Source organism: Thunnus maccoyii, chromosome 4 (assembly GCF_910596095.1).
Source record: "Thunnus maccoyii chromosome 4, fThuMac1.1, whole genome shotgun sequence".
NCBI classification, from domain to species: Eukaryota; Metazoa; Chordata; class Actinopteri; order Scombriformes; family Scombridae; genus Thunnus; species Thunnus maccoyii.
Genome location: NC_056536.1, coordinates 10419055 through 10430409, shown reverse-complemented (window position 1 = coordinate 10430409; position 11355 = coordinate 10419055). Strand labels below are relative to the sequence as shown.

Below are 11355 nucleotides of genomic sequence, written 5' to 3'. Positions count from 1 at the left end.
CCGAGCTGAAACATTCATCATATTTTCAGTCTGGCAACATTTACCAATTAGTCTAATGTCCTATTAAAGTGCCTCGATACCTCAATATCAGTTTCTTTATCAATAGAGCCAATCAGGTGCAATGCCCAGAGTGACTGATCAATAACAATACAAGTCAGAAGGTAGACAAGAATGGATCAGGGAGTGTTACAAGTCAGATTAGGCCAACATAGTGTCAAGTCAGGTGGGTTATGTAACTCAGGTAGCCACTAAACACCACACCCCGATGGTTTCATATTCATCTCCTGATTATCTCTTTAAGTAGATTAACTGAACATGATGAGAATGACTGGAATTCATGTCTTTGCACTGCATAGCTTTGTGAATGTTTCATGTCAGCAGTTGACAGTGACATCGGTAATTTGCACAGCTGTTAACTTTGTCACAGAAAATGTTATATTCTTCATCCTCACTGCAGCTCCTGTAGCATAACATTTGGCCTTTGGATACCTGGTGTTCATTTCAAGCCCTGTTTATGAGACATCACCTAGCCAGAGTTTATTATCTGTTTCATCAATAATGTAGCTTGTCAGTCATTGATATGTTTGATGCAGCTGGCTACCGCTTTACAGAGCAACACAGGCATGACGACAAATTAGGCACGTGGTCTACACATTGGCAATATCTCAAATACACTCCCGGTCTGTCTTTGTCCTTGTGTCTGTAAGTTACTAAATTACTTTTTGTTGTGTTCATTAATCATTTCTGTATGAATAAATCTCCCTTTTGTTCCTATCATCTTTTCATATATAAATTGTGATTCAGCTTTTATCAAATTTAATAAAGCTTTTTGATTTGTTGTTCCAAACACTTGCTGGCAGCTCGTACAGTAGCTCTTTAAAAGAATGGATGCATTTCTGGTTTATTTATGTGCAAAAAACAGAAGAGTAACTGGGTAATTTATCATGAGCAATAGTCCCAGACTGATTTATTAATAAATATCTCAACTAAGCGCAATGAGGATTTAGCATTAAAGGTGGAGACAATATAAGAAAGAATTCTCATAGAGCACCAGTTTTAACCTTTTTCCTGCCATTTACTGTACAGTTAAAACACAACTCTAACACATGACTGCACACAGAAAACTGTAATCTTCAGTAATGATTTGCTGTTTTTGTAGGCAGCATCAGACAGACCAGCAGTGTATTTCTTTTCCCACCGTTACATAATAACCATGATGGTGTGATGAGAAGAAAAGAAAAGAGAACAGAGGATAGGATGAGAAAAAAACTTTAGAGGAGGAGGGGAACAGGCGGAGAACAGCGGAGCAGAAGAGAAAATGGTCTCCATTCAGACTCACAGTGGGACACAGAGTCCTGCTTTTTCACAACAAGACACAAAGGCATAGTCATATACTGTTCATGCATATGCTCACATAAGCATGCGTAATACACAAACATGCACACAAGGAATGTGTTAGTGGTGCTGTACACTTGCAAAATATTCCAACCAGGCTCAACAGAGTCAACATAATTACTGCCATTGTCTACACACACTGCCTAGTCAGTCAGAAAAAGAGATGTAAATGACACGCATTCTCGTTTTAATGCTTGAAAGATCAATGAAAAGAATGTAACAATAAAAAACTACATACCTGATGACAGAAAAAATGGCATGAACAACATTTTTTATGGGGAAAACAGCTGGTTAAACAGTTTTTCAGCCTGTCAGCATCAGTCTTTGCACCAGAATCAGTGGAATGATTTTAATAGTTTACTTCCTGTTTGCTGTGCCAAATTGCCTTTCAACATAAAATCAGTTCTACCCAAGGAAATGCTTTGATCTTTATCATAAAAATGCACCAGAAAACAGAACTTGTGTTGTTGCTCCTCTGCTGTCGGGCCTGTAATGCAGGTTCCACTGTTCACCACTAGATGGAGGTAAGAGATAGATTAACTGTGCACCTGCATGGTGGTCTGTTGACCACAGTCCCTAAACAATGTGGAAGTGAATCTGAATAACAGATATTTATTAATGTCCTCTTATGGCTAAATATACATGTAATGCTTTCTCATATAAACACACACAAAACACTTTAAAGAGCCTTTTGTTGAAAGGAATGAACAGTTAAACACACACACGCTAATATAAAATAATAGAATATAACTAAAAGCATGTTTGCAGTAAGAAATCTTAAAACCATAATGGAAATATAATTCATACTTGTAGTATATCAAATATGAGGGAAGTTTCCAGAGGTGGAGGAATCAATTACATGAACTTCCAACACTCTATGATGTGTAAATGTACATCATATTTACATATTTACAGATTTTGAGCTATAAAAGCTCTTCAATGAAATATTTACTTATTAGGCCTACTAATGTTTTATTAATGCTGATAATAATAATGTCGATTTTGTCAAGATAATTAAAACAATGGTACAAGAGGACAAGAACATAAGTGAGACTCATTGTGTGAGACAAATACATTTTTTTGATGTTTTTTAATGTGTTGGTCCCATCTGGAAAATACTGTAAATGTATGTCTTTAATACAAAGCCATTCAATGATGCTCCTCTCCCAGCAAAGCATCACCTATGAGACAGCGCCCCCTGGTGCTTATAGGGATTGAGTGTCTTGCTCAAAGAAACTTGAGCAGGGAGTAGGCTTTGATTCTCCCCTGAATAAAAGACGGTGTTTTAAACTAAAAAAGGTCTGGACCCAGGATACAGAACTGCTGAATGCCAATCTGAACTTTTTAATCAGATAATGAAGCCTTTTAAACCCAAGGTCATCTTAATATTCACACTTTTCCTTGTTTCAAGGTCTTAAACATGATAGGATCACTCATGCACACACATGCACACATGCACACCAATACACATACATACGTTACACACTGAGAAGCTCCAGGCGAGATCCAGCAGTACCAGCAGGAGGTCTATGATCTGATATCATTATATATAAGCCATCTTCTGTACCCCTCAGGGAGGCAGCAGTGGGTAGAAACTTGTTATTCCAGATAAAGCGGGTCACATGAGACTTATTTTACTTGCAGGGGACAAATTTCCTCTCTGACTCTCACACAGGGACTCAAAATAATCTGTTGAAGTTGACAACACTGCGACAGAACTGTTACTTTCAATCTCTGAGGGAAAAAGCACAGATGTTCAGTCAACCCTAATCACACTGCGATAAGACGTGGAAATGATTAAAAATATGCAGTAATAATGAATGCAGGAGAGATGTAAATTACTCGAACGCCTTGTGAGACTTCTTTTAGTTTTAGGTACTACAAAATGACTGTGTGAGTGTCTTAGAAAATTGTAGGAAAATAAAGAAACATTTTAAAAAAAGACAGGGAAAACTGCACGTCCCCTAAAGGTAAAATGTCACTAGTATCCCCTGAATGTCCTCTGTTTGCTGGGAAAGAAAAAGGCAGCAAACAAACAGTGATATCCTCTCACTCACTTAGAATCTCCTCACATAATCTGAGAATTAATATGATTTTCTTAAATTAAATGGCCAAATTGTACAACTGGACTGAGAAAAACTGACCTTCTAAAACCCTGAGATTTAATTTCTGGCTGCAATGAAATAAAGTTTCAGAAAATATCATTTCAGAAAATAATTGCACACAGAGGATGCTCCTAAATCTCCTGCAAAAAGTGCAAAACAATGTACAGCAACAAAGAAAAAAGGGAGAGCAGATATTGTGTGAGAAATGTATCTGTCTCCTCATTTCAGCAGGCAGCACGTAGCAGTAGCTGCTGATGCAGCTTCATATCCACCAACACATACTGACTGCTTTCCAATTACTTCACTGAAGATAACTTGCAGGGACAGCGAATTTCTATTATCCTTTTTTTCCTCTCAGAAAAGCAGACTGGAAATTGTGCGCTCTATTATTCAGACTGGTTGGCAATAAAAGGCACATCAGGGTGTTTTTTCACAGATAATTAGTAAAATATGCTCATTGTTAAAGTGTATTTGCTGGCCGGTCAACCGGGTTTCCTCCCTCCAGCCTCCAGAAATTGAAGTGGTGTGAGGCGTCATGGTGCTACTGCCAGCACAGAGTTCATCACCTCATTTACAGTCACATTCCTGATTAAAGATTGGATGGCTGGTTGTTTCAGTGACTGGTTAGCTGGTTTAATCATTTAATTATTCACTCGAGGAAGCACGTAATGAAGATACAAATCCTGAAAACTCTCCTGCAAGACACGGAGGTTAGACTAATATATGAGAAAGAATTGTGTTGACTGAATGAGCAAACAACCCATTTTTAGCAGATTCTCCCTCTGTGTCAAAGCAAAATTGAAAAATTAGTGGCAGATGACTGGTTAATTGGCCAACAGTCTGCCATGCTGGCTGGCTGCCTGTCTGTCTGGTTTCTGATACAGAACACTGTGTCCACAGCACAGGGATGTCCAGAGCAGTATTACTGTAGATGACACATTTTGCACAGCTGCCCACCTTCAAAGGCAACACACATGAGGAAAAGTAGGTCTAGCTCAGGCCCCGCAACCACACTGACATCCAGACAAGCAGGAAGAATGAAAAATTAAATTAAGCAGTTAGTTTCATATTTACTTCTGCCTCCTTTTTTTCATCTCGTCTCATCTACGCTACTTCATCATTGCCCTTGTTTACAAAAAAGACACACAAGAATCCCAAGAGAACAGGCTTAAACTTTTTGCATCTAGGTTTGACACCATTTCAGTTTTTATTACAAGGTACAATATAGTTCACACAGTGACTTGGTAACTTACGCTATAGGCTCTATTTTGATACATGAATTTCAATCTGGAACAATATGCATGTTTACCTATTAATGTGTAAACAACATCTGACTGCTCACTGAAAAAGCTAACCTAAGATGATTTAGCTGGTAAGCTAACATCAAGTTAGCATGTTTGAAACCACAGCTAATGGTAGCATACTGAGCAGCTGAGGGTTACTTCATTCAAATGAGGGAATGTCACACTGATCTTATACAGTTGCTGTCGAATGGATGAAATAAAATTGCAGATGTGTGTGTTAGAGGGCAGGAGGTGTCTTCGATAGCGGGACTAATGTCACCTGGACCTGACAATCGACAAAGAGCTACCAGCAAGGAGCAGATTACATTACCATTGCAGGATGGTTTTAAAACTGCTGATACTGGTGTTTCTCTTTACTCTGCTCTTGCAGTCTTTATCATAAAATTCAGCAAATACCTGAAATGCAAAGGTACAGTACATGATTGTGAACTGGCTAATCACTACCTTGTGTTCTGTAAAGGGAGGGGCGGGGCTTTGTGAGGGTCAACATGGGTGCTGTTTGTGTAGCACTTAATTATTCAAAGAATGTCTTTTACCACTTCGTAATATGTATGGGGCAATGGATGGCCTGTTCATTAATGATTCAAAGATCTATTCTACTACCCCAAATTGCAATTTCCATGTTGAATTGGATCCTTAAAAGGCGTCTACTCTGAGTGTAGAATTACAATGCACAGAACAGCAGCAAAATAACCTGGTATGACATGGACTTCTGATGTAAATGTCATCTGGGATGTGCAAGATCACTGCAGGGGGATTTTGCCAAAATAGGCCTAATATAAGACATTTGGTCACAGTAGGAAAAGCACAGATATAAATGATATAATGAATGAAGACTGAATTGTATCAACTGATCTTTCTAATCTTTTAAATCCTCGTTGTTACAACATCTGTTGCTAGTTATCGCTTGTTATTGTGGCATCTTTCCTGTCTTTTCTGTCGGTTTGATTCTGTCACCATTCTGTTTGTTTGCTAACCACACAAAGCCTCTCATTCTTTATTATCTCCAAAACAAACCATAAATATAAAATGCTTCTCTTCCTCTCCTCAAGAGGACATTCCTTGTGAAAGAGCCTCAAGACAGCAAGTGTTTAAAACGACAAATGTGAAACTTTTTCATCTGGTCATGGGCTCAATTAGTAGTGTGACTCATAATAAAGATTATATAAAAGAGACACGTTGAGACAGAACACTTTGTGAGACACTAAATTGCAGGTGTTCAGCATTTCTGATGTGACTGAAGATGTACAGTCTATCAGATGTAATTCTGTGACTGCCACTGATCATCAGTCATGAATGATTTAAAGACCACATGATTTCAAATGCACCCCCTTCTGGTCACAGCAGTGTCTGTTTTAGAAATGTAAAATCAGTACCAGAGAAATTGAAAAATGTCAAGTGAGAAAAGTAAATGGAGAGAAATGGAAGACAACTGTTTTCTTTGATTTTTTTCCTTTTGGACGGTTTATTGTTAAATGACAACTAAGGTCCCAGCACAGATTGGATTCAGGGTAGAGACCATTTTTAATTGCAACGTGATCAACTGAGCCGGAGGTTTTTTTCTGACCTCATACACTGTTAACTGCTGGTTACATTATTCATTTTAGAGACGTGTGGTTTTGTCTCTTTGACTAAGCTGTCACCAACTGAACATGTGCGCTAAATGCTGTTATTTTGACTTTAACTTGCTCACAATGTATTTTTACATCTATACATTTGGGTCTGAATGTGTCAGACAAGTCTGAATACTTTCCTCTCTTCATACAGAACCATGTCATAACTAAAGGTGAAACAGTGAAACCTGACAGTGATACATGACCGTTTAACATAGACATCATAATCTGTTTTGCCTTTATGAGTCCTGCATTTCTTGCATGATTTCACAATACAATCTCATTATTTGCTTGCAAGTAACCACAACCAGTTTTAGACCATCTATAGTGCACATATCAGTAATAAAATCCAGATATCTAACTGGTCTAATTCTGTGTTCGCCGTTCAAGAGCTTCTGCACATAAATCATTCACAGAGTGTGATTCTGCCGCCGCAGACTGTATCGACATCTTGCACTGGATATGTGATGAGACTTCAATGCGATGGTGGTCACAATTTTACAAACAGCCACAACAGAGAAGAAGAATCAAGATCAGAGAGTAAACATGAATAGAAACGCTGCTGCATGAACATCGCAAGTGATGGAATCTAATTGTTTGTTAGACTGTATACATACAGTTGTGCTATTGAGTAAATTTAAATATGGTTATTATTAGAGATAGGGGATAAGTAGGAGTGGAGGAGGAAGTCCCACTCTGCTTTTTAGAATTAATAATGGAACAGCTGTTAATGGCTGGATGAGATGATGTGCCTGTCATTTATAATGCTGCAGAAAAACATTTTAACCCCTTAAATACACTGTATACAAACTTCATGATGCAGTTGTTGCACTGCATTACTGCCTACATACTGAATCACACTCATATAATCTATCTGGACAATCATATTAGGCACTAGATATGACAGTGGGGGAAGAAATATTCAGCCCACTCTCACCTCACGCATTACTGAATATGTTTAAACGTAAAGGACAATTAAAGGATATTAACAGCTACTTAAGGTTTAACAATTACCTGCTGACTGCATGTAAGGTGACAGAACAATAGTCAGCACTGTAAAGAAGGGTTGCAGAGGTATAATGTAGCTATTGAAGAAGACAAAAGGCAACAAAAGATTGCAGACAACTGAGTGAAAATGATAAAAGTTAAAATGTACTGTATTAAAATGATCGTAATCATCAAGGGTTGCTTTCCCTATTCCACAGGAACAGAAGGTGGTACACAATGGGTGACAGACATCACTTTTATAGATATTTAGATCAGCAAGACATACAGTTCTGTGGGTTTGAACAGTACTTGTCTGCATGTATGTTTTTGTTGTAACAGACTATCAGGTGGTTCCAGCTGAAGACATGAACCTGTATTCACAAATACATGATTTCAGTCTTTAATCAGCAGTAGGCTATTTTTATTTATAGGTTTTAATAACTGCATCAAGAAATGTGCTGTTAGAGGAATCCTTTTTTCTTCTTTTTCTAGCTGATTTCTAGCTGATCTAGCTGATGTCATGAAAATATTGAAAAAACATTTTGAAGGAAATATGCTGTTGCAGTTATATTTTAAAAAGCAGTTCATTTTCCTGGAATGTATTGTTAGTTTTTGCCAATATTCATACTGTGCTTTGGCAGTGGTGGATCTGATTATCTGATATCTGATATTGTGACCCTGCCAGTAAAGCCCTTTGAATTTGAAAAAAATAATTGAGAGAGAGAGAGACACTGGTAACACGACACTCATTGTACTGTGTTACCATGTGCACATGGAGTCAGGTGATGCTCTGACCTCCCACAACAGAAAGCAGCTGAATTAATTATGATGGGAATGGCTGTTCAAGGGAGATTCTTCTAATGCACAGATATACTGCACACAGACGTTTTATGGGATAACCACTTGTACCCCGTTGAGTTGGATGTTTAATTGAAAATAATATTGAATCTTCTTTAAATAACACATTAAAATACAATTTAACTCACAATAATGAAATGTATTGAATATTTTATTTAGTGCAATTTTATTTAGTATTATTTTATGTGGTCAATTAACCTTTTAAAGAGAAAAACAAGTTATGAACAATTATAAAAGCATTATGGAGACAAGGATTGCACATTGGCTCAGGCTACAAATGCTGTAATATGTGCAAAAGATTACAGGGACAGTACGAAAATTATTGGGGTGGGGAGGGGCGGCCGAATCTTAAATTTCATTTCTTAAGATGTGACACCCTTCCTAGCATTATTTATATCTCCCCCTTGACACTGAAAAAATGTAATACCCTCCCAGCAACATCTCAAAACAATGTAACTATGGCAAATAGAACAAAGAGCGGTAGCAACAGAATTTTGCAGTTCAGCTGCAGCTTAATGCTAAATGACATCATTACATCATATGAGTTGAAAGGCAAAGGCCACCAAGTTGAGTGCAAAGTGTTTAGCAGAAACTATCATAACTGAGAGAGTCAGTTTATCTGTGTTTCACAGAATACAATAGAAATGGTGTGAAACTAAGTGCTCAGTTTGAGTTTTAATGCCTGAAATTATTCATTATGAGTTTTTTCCCTTGGAGTGAGATGATGGAAAGTTGCAGGCTGGATCAGACCACTGACACCGACCCGCTAACCTTATCGGGTCCAGGCAGCCACAGCGCCCCTGCTGGCTGCTCCCTGAGGAGGACTGGAGCTCCAGCACCCTCTCCTTCTTCATCAGCAGCCTGGAGGACACGGAGTGGCCAAGTGGCAACCTCCGGTGCTTTAATGGTTTTTCATATCTGAACATATTCGAAAGATGTGAAAAAAATGATTGTCTCACAATGTAAGAATATGAAAGCTATATATATGTACAACCTATCTGTAATGTACGAAATGGTCAATAAAAAAACAAACAAACAAAAAAAAACCTCTGGGGCTGAAAAATGAAGCCAATGCGGAAGTGCCAAAAACCTGCATTCTCTCTAATGGCCAGCAGGGGGGCGACTCCACTGGCTCCACTTAACCATTGCGTATAGGCGTAGCTGCTGCTATTTCACAGTGTGTTCTCAGTTCACTTAAGTTGATCGTAACGTTGTGGTCGCCTAAAAAAAGTCTTGTTCAGTGTTTGGTTGTAATAAAAGACCCATCAATGATCAATCGGATGATCAGTTTTTCCGGTGAGTACATTTTGTTTTAATGGTTTTAGGCCTGTTTTTCCCCATCGAAAATGAGCATTAGCATTATCACTGTTACCATAGCTTGTAAATGCATCGTGCTAACCAAGCTAGCAGCTAGCGCTACGGTCAGCTCCACCCTCTCATCCAAATATGGTCACTTCTGGCTCCAAAAATCAAACATGGCAACGGTTAAATCCGAGATGGCGATGGTCAAATTGCTACACTCGAGGCTTCAAAACAGCAGTTAGCAAACCAATGGGGACATACGGGACAGAGTGCACAGTAAACTCGGCAGCCACACATTCCTCTGTTTTGTGTCTTCAGGTTATGCTAGCCCATTGTTGCTAACTTTGGAGCTAACCCCTTTTACTTTTCCAGCATTTGGGGAAACAACAGACGTGACTTTTAAGCATTTATTAACTGACACACTGTAGTCTGTGCTGTACATTTACTGCCAGACCGACAACTTACTACTAACCTTTTCCTCTGCCCCGCTCGCATCCACGGTCACTTCTCTGCCCCTCGCTCTTCCCCACACGCTACGCAAACATACTCCTTAACGGAGCCACGCTACCAATAGTTTCCCAGGCAACGACAGAGGTTGACTCACGTACCGGAACAGCGCTGCACAGAGACTCCTAAACGCTATTGATATTAATGAATATCCATTCATTCGGATATCAAATATTAATTTTTTTTTTTTTGGCCTGGCGGGGGTTCTCGTTGTGTCATTATGGAGAAACACAGATTCAGTAAACGTTGAGTACAGTTAGACCAAGCAGTCTCCATTAGGTTGGGCGAGTTCAAAGTTGTGAAAACAACGGGGGTGTTTTGAATACACCCCTGTTTTCACAGGTAATTTGTTAGTCTTTCCCTCCCGCTGCAGGAAATAATGGGTTAATCCTAGAAAGCTGTTGATGTAGCACTTTTCTCCTTATGAAAATAACACGGAGATTATTCGACCAATGAGAATTTAGTCAGACGAGAGCATATCGACCAACTAATCGACCAGTCAACAAGCAGACTACAGCCCTAGTATGCAACGATTTCTCTCATTAATCTGCTGATTATTTTCTCAGTTAATCATTTTGTCTATAAAATATCAAAAAATTGTGAACAGTGCTCATCACAATATCCTGGAAACCTAAAGTGAGTCTTCAAATGTAAACCCAAAGACAAAGAAAAGCAGAAAGTCCTCACAATGGAAAAGGTGGATCTGGAGAATGATTTTGTGTGCATTTCCTAAAATGTTGAACTATTCCTTTGAGGTTTTCTGCTTTCTGGTGAACATAAATTAAAATGCAGAAATGATCTCAGACTCCTCAAAATAATTGCTGGAGTAAAGATAAATACATGCTGTACAGTTTATATAAAACATCTCTTCTGTCGTCTCCTGCAGATGTCTCAGGCTCACTTGGTTTAGGTGTCCAGCAGGATCATCAGGGCGGTGTCTCAGCTGGTCCTCCAGCTGCTGCCTCCGGCCCTGAAGGTCCACCTGCAGCCCGAAGACGAATCCAAAGAGTCGGACTCTGACAGCAAGGAGGAGTTTCAGAGAGACAGCAGCAGGTGAGAGGAGACACATCCAACAAGCCATCACATGTTTATGATAAAGGTTGTTTCCCACCTACACACATTTAACATCCAGCACTCGCTCTGTTCTCCACACTGACTGGTTACACTGGTGTTACTGGTTCCTCCAACCTTTCTATTTACTGGCTCCAGCAGAAAATCGTACTGCCATGTTATATTTAATCACACCACATGAAAATAACTGTGCATTTATTTGCTTTTATTTGT

The 11355-nt window shown here is 38.9% G+C and overlaps 1 protein-coding gene across 3 annotated transcripts in view; it reads left to right on the top strand.

Moving 5' to 3' along the window:
* The first annotated feature begins 11040 nt into the window (after nucleotides 1-11040).
* soga1 (suppressor of glucose, autophagy associated 1) overlaps nucleotides 11041-11355 on the top strand; it is a 101552-nt gene continuing 101237 nt past the window's right edge. For 2 of the 3 annotated variants that reach the window (XM_042408095.1, XM_042408091.1), the window contains exon 1: nucleotides 11041-11124. The gene's annotated coding sequence lies outside the window, so the exon portion shown is untranslated. The remainder of the gene's footprint in view (nucleotides 11125-11355) is intronic. The other variant, XM_042408096.1, reaches the window with a different exon arrangement.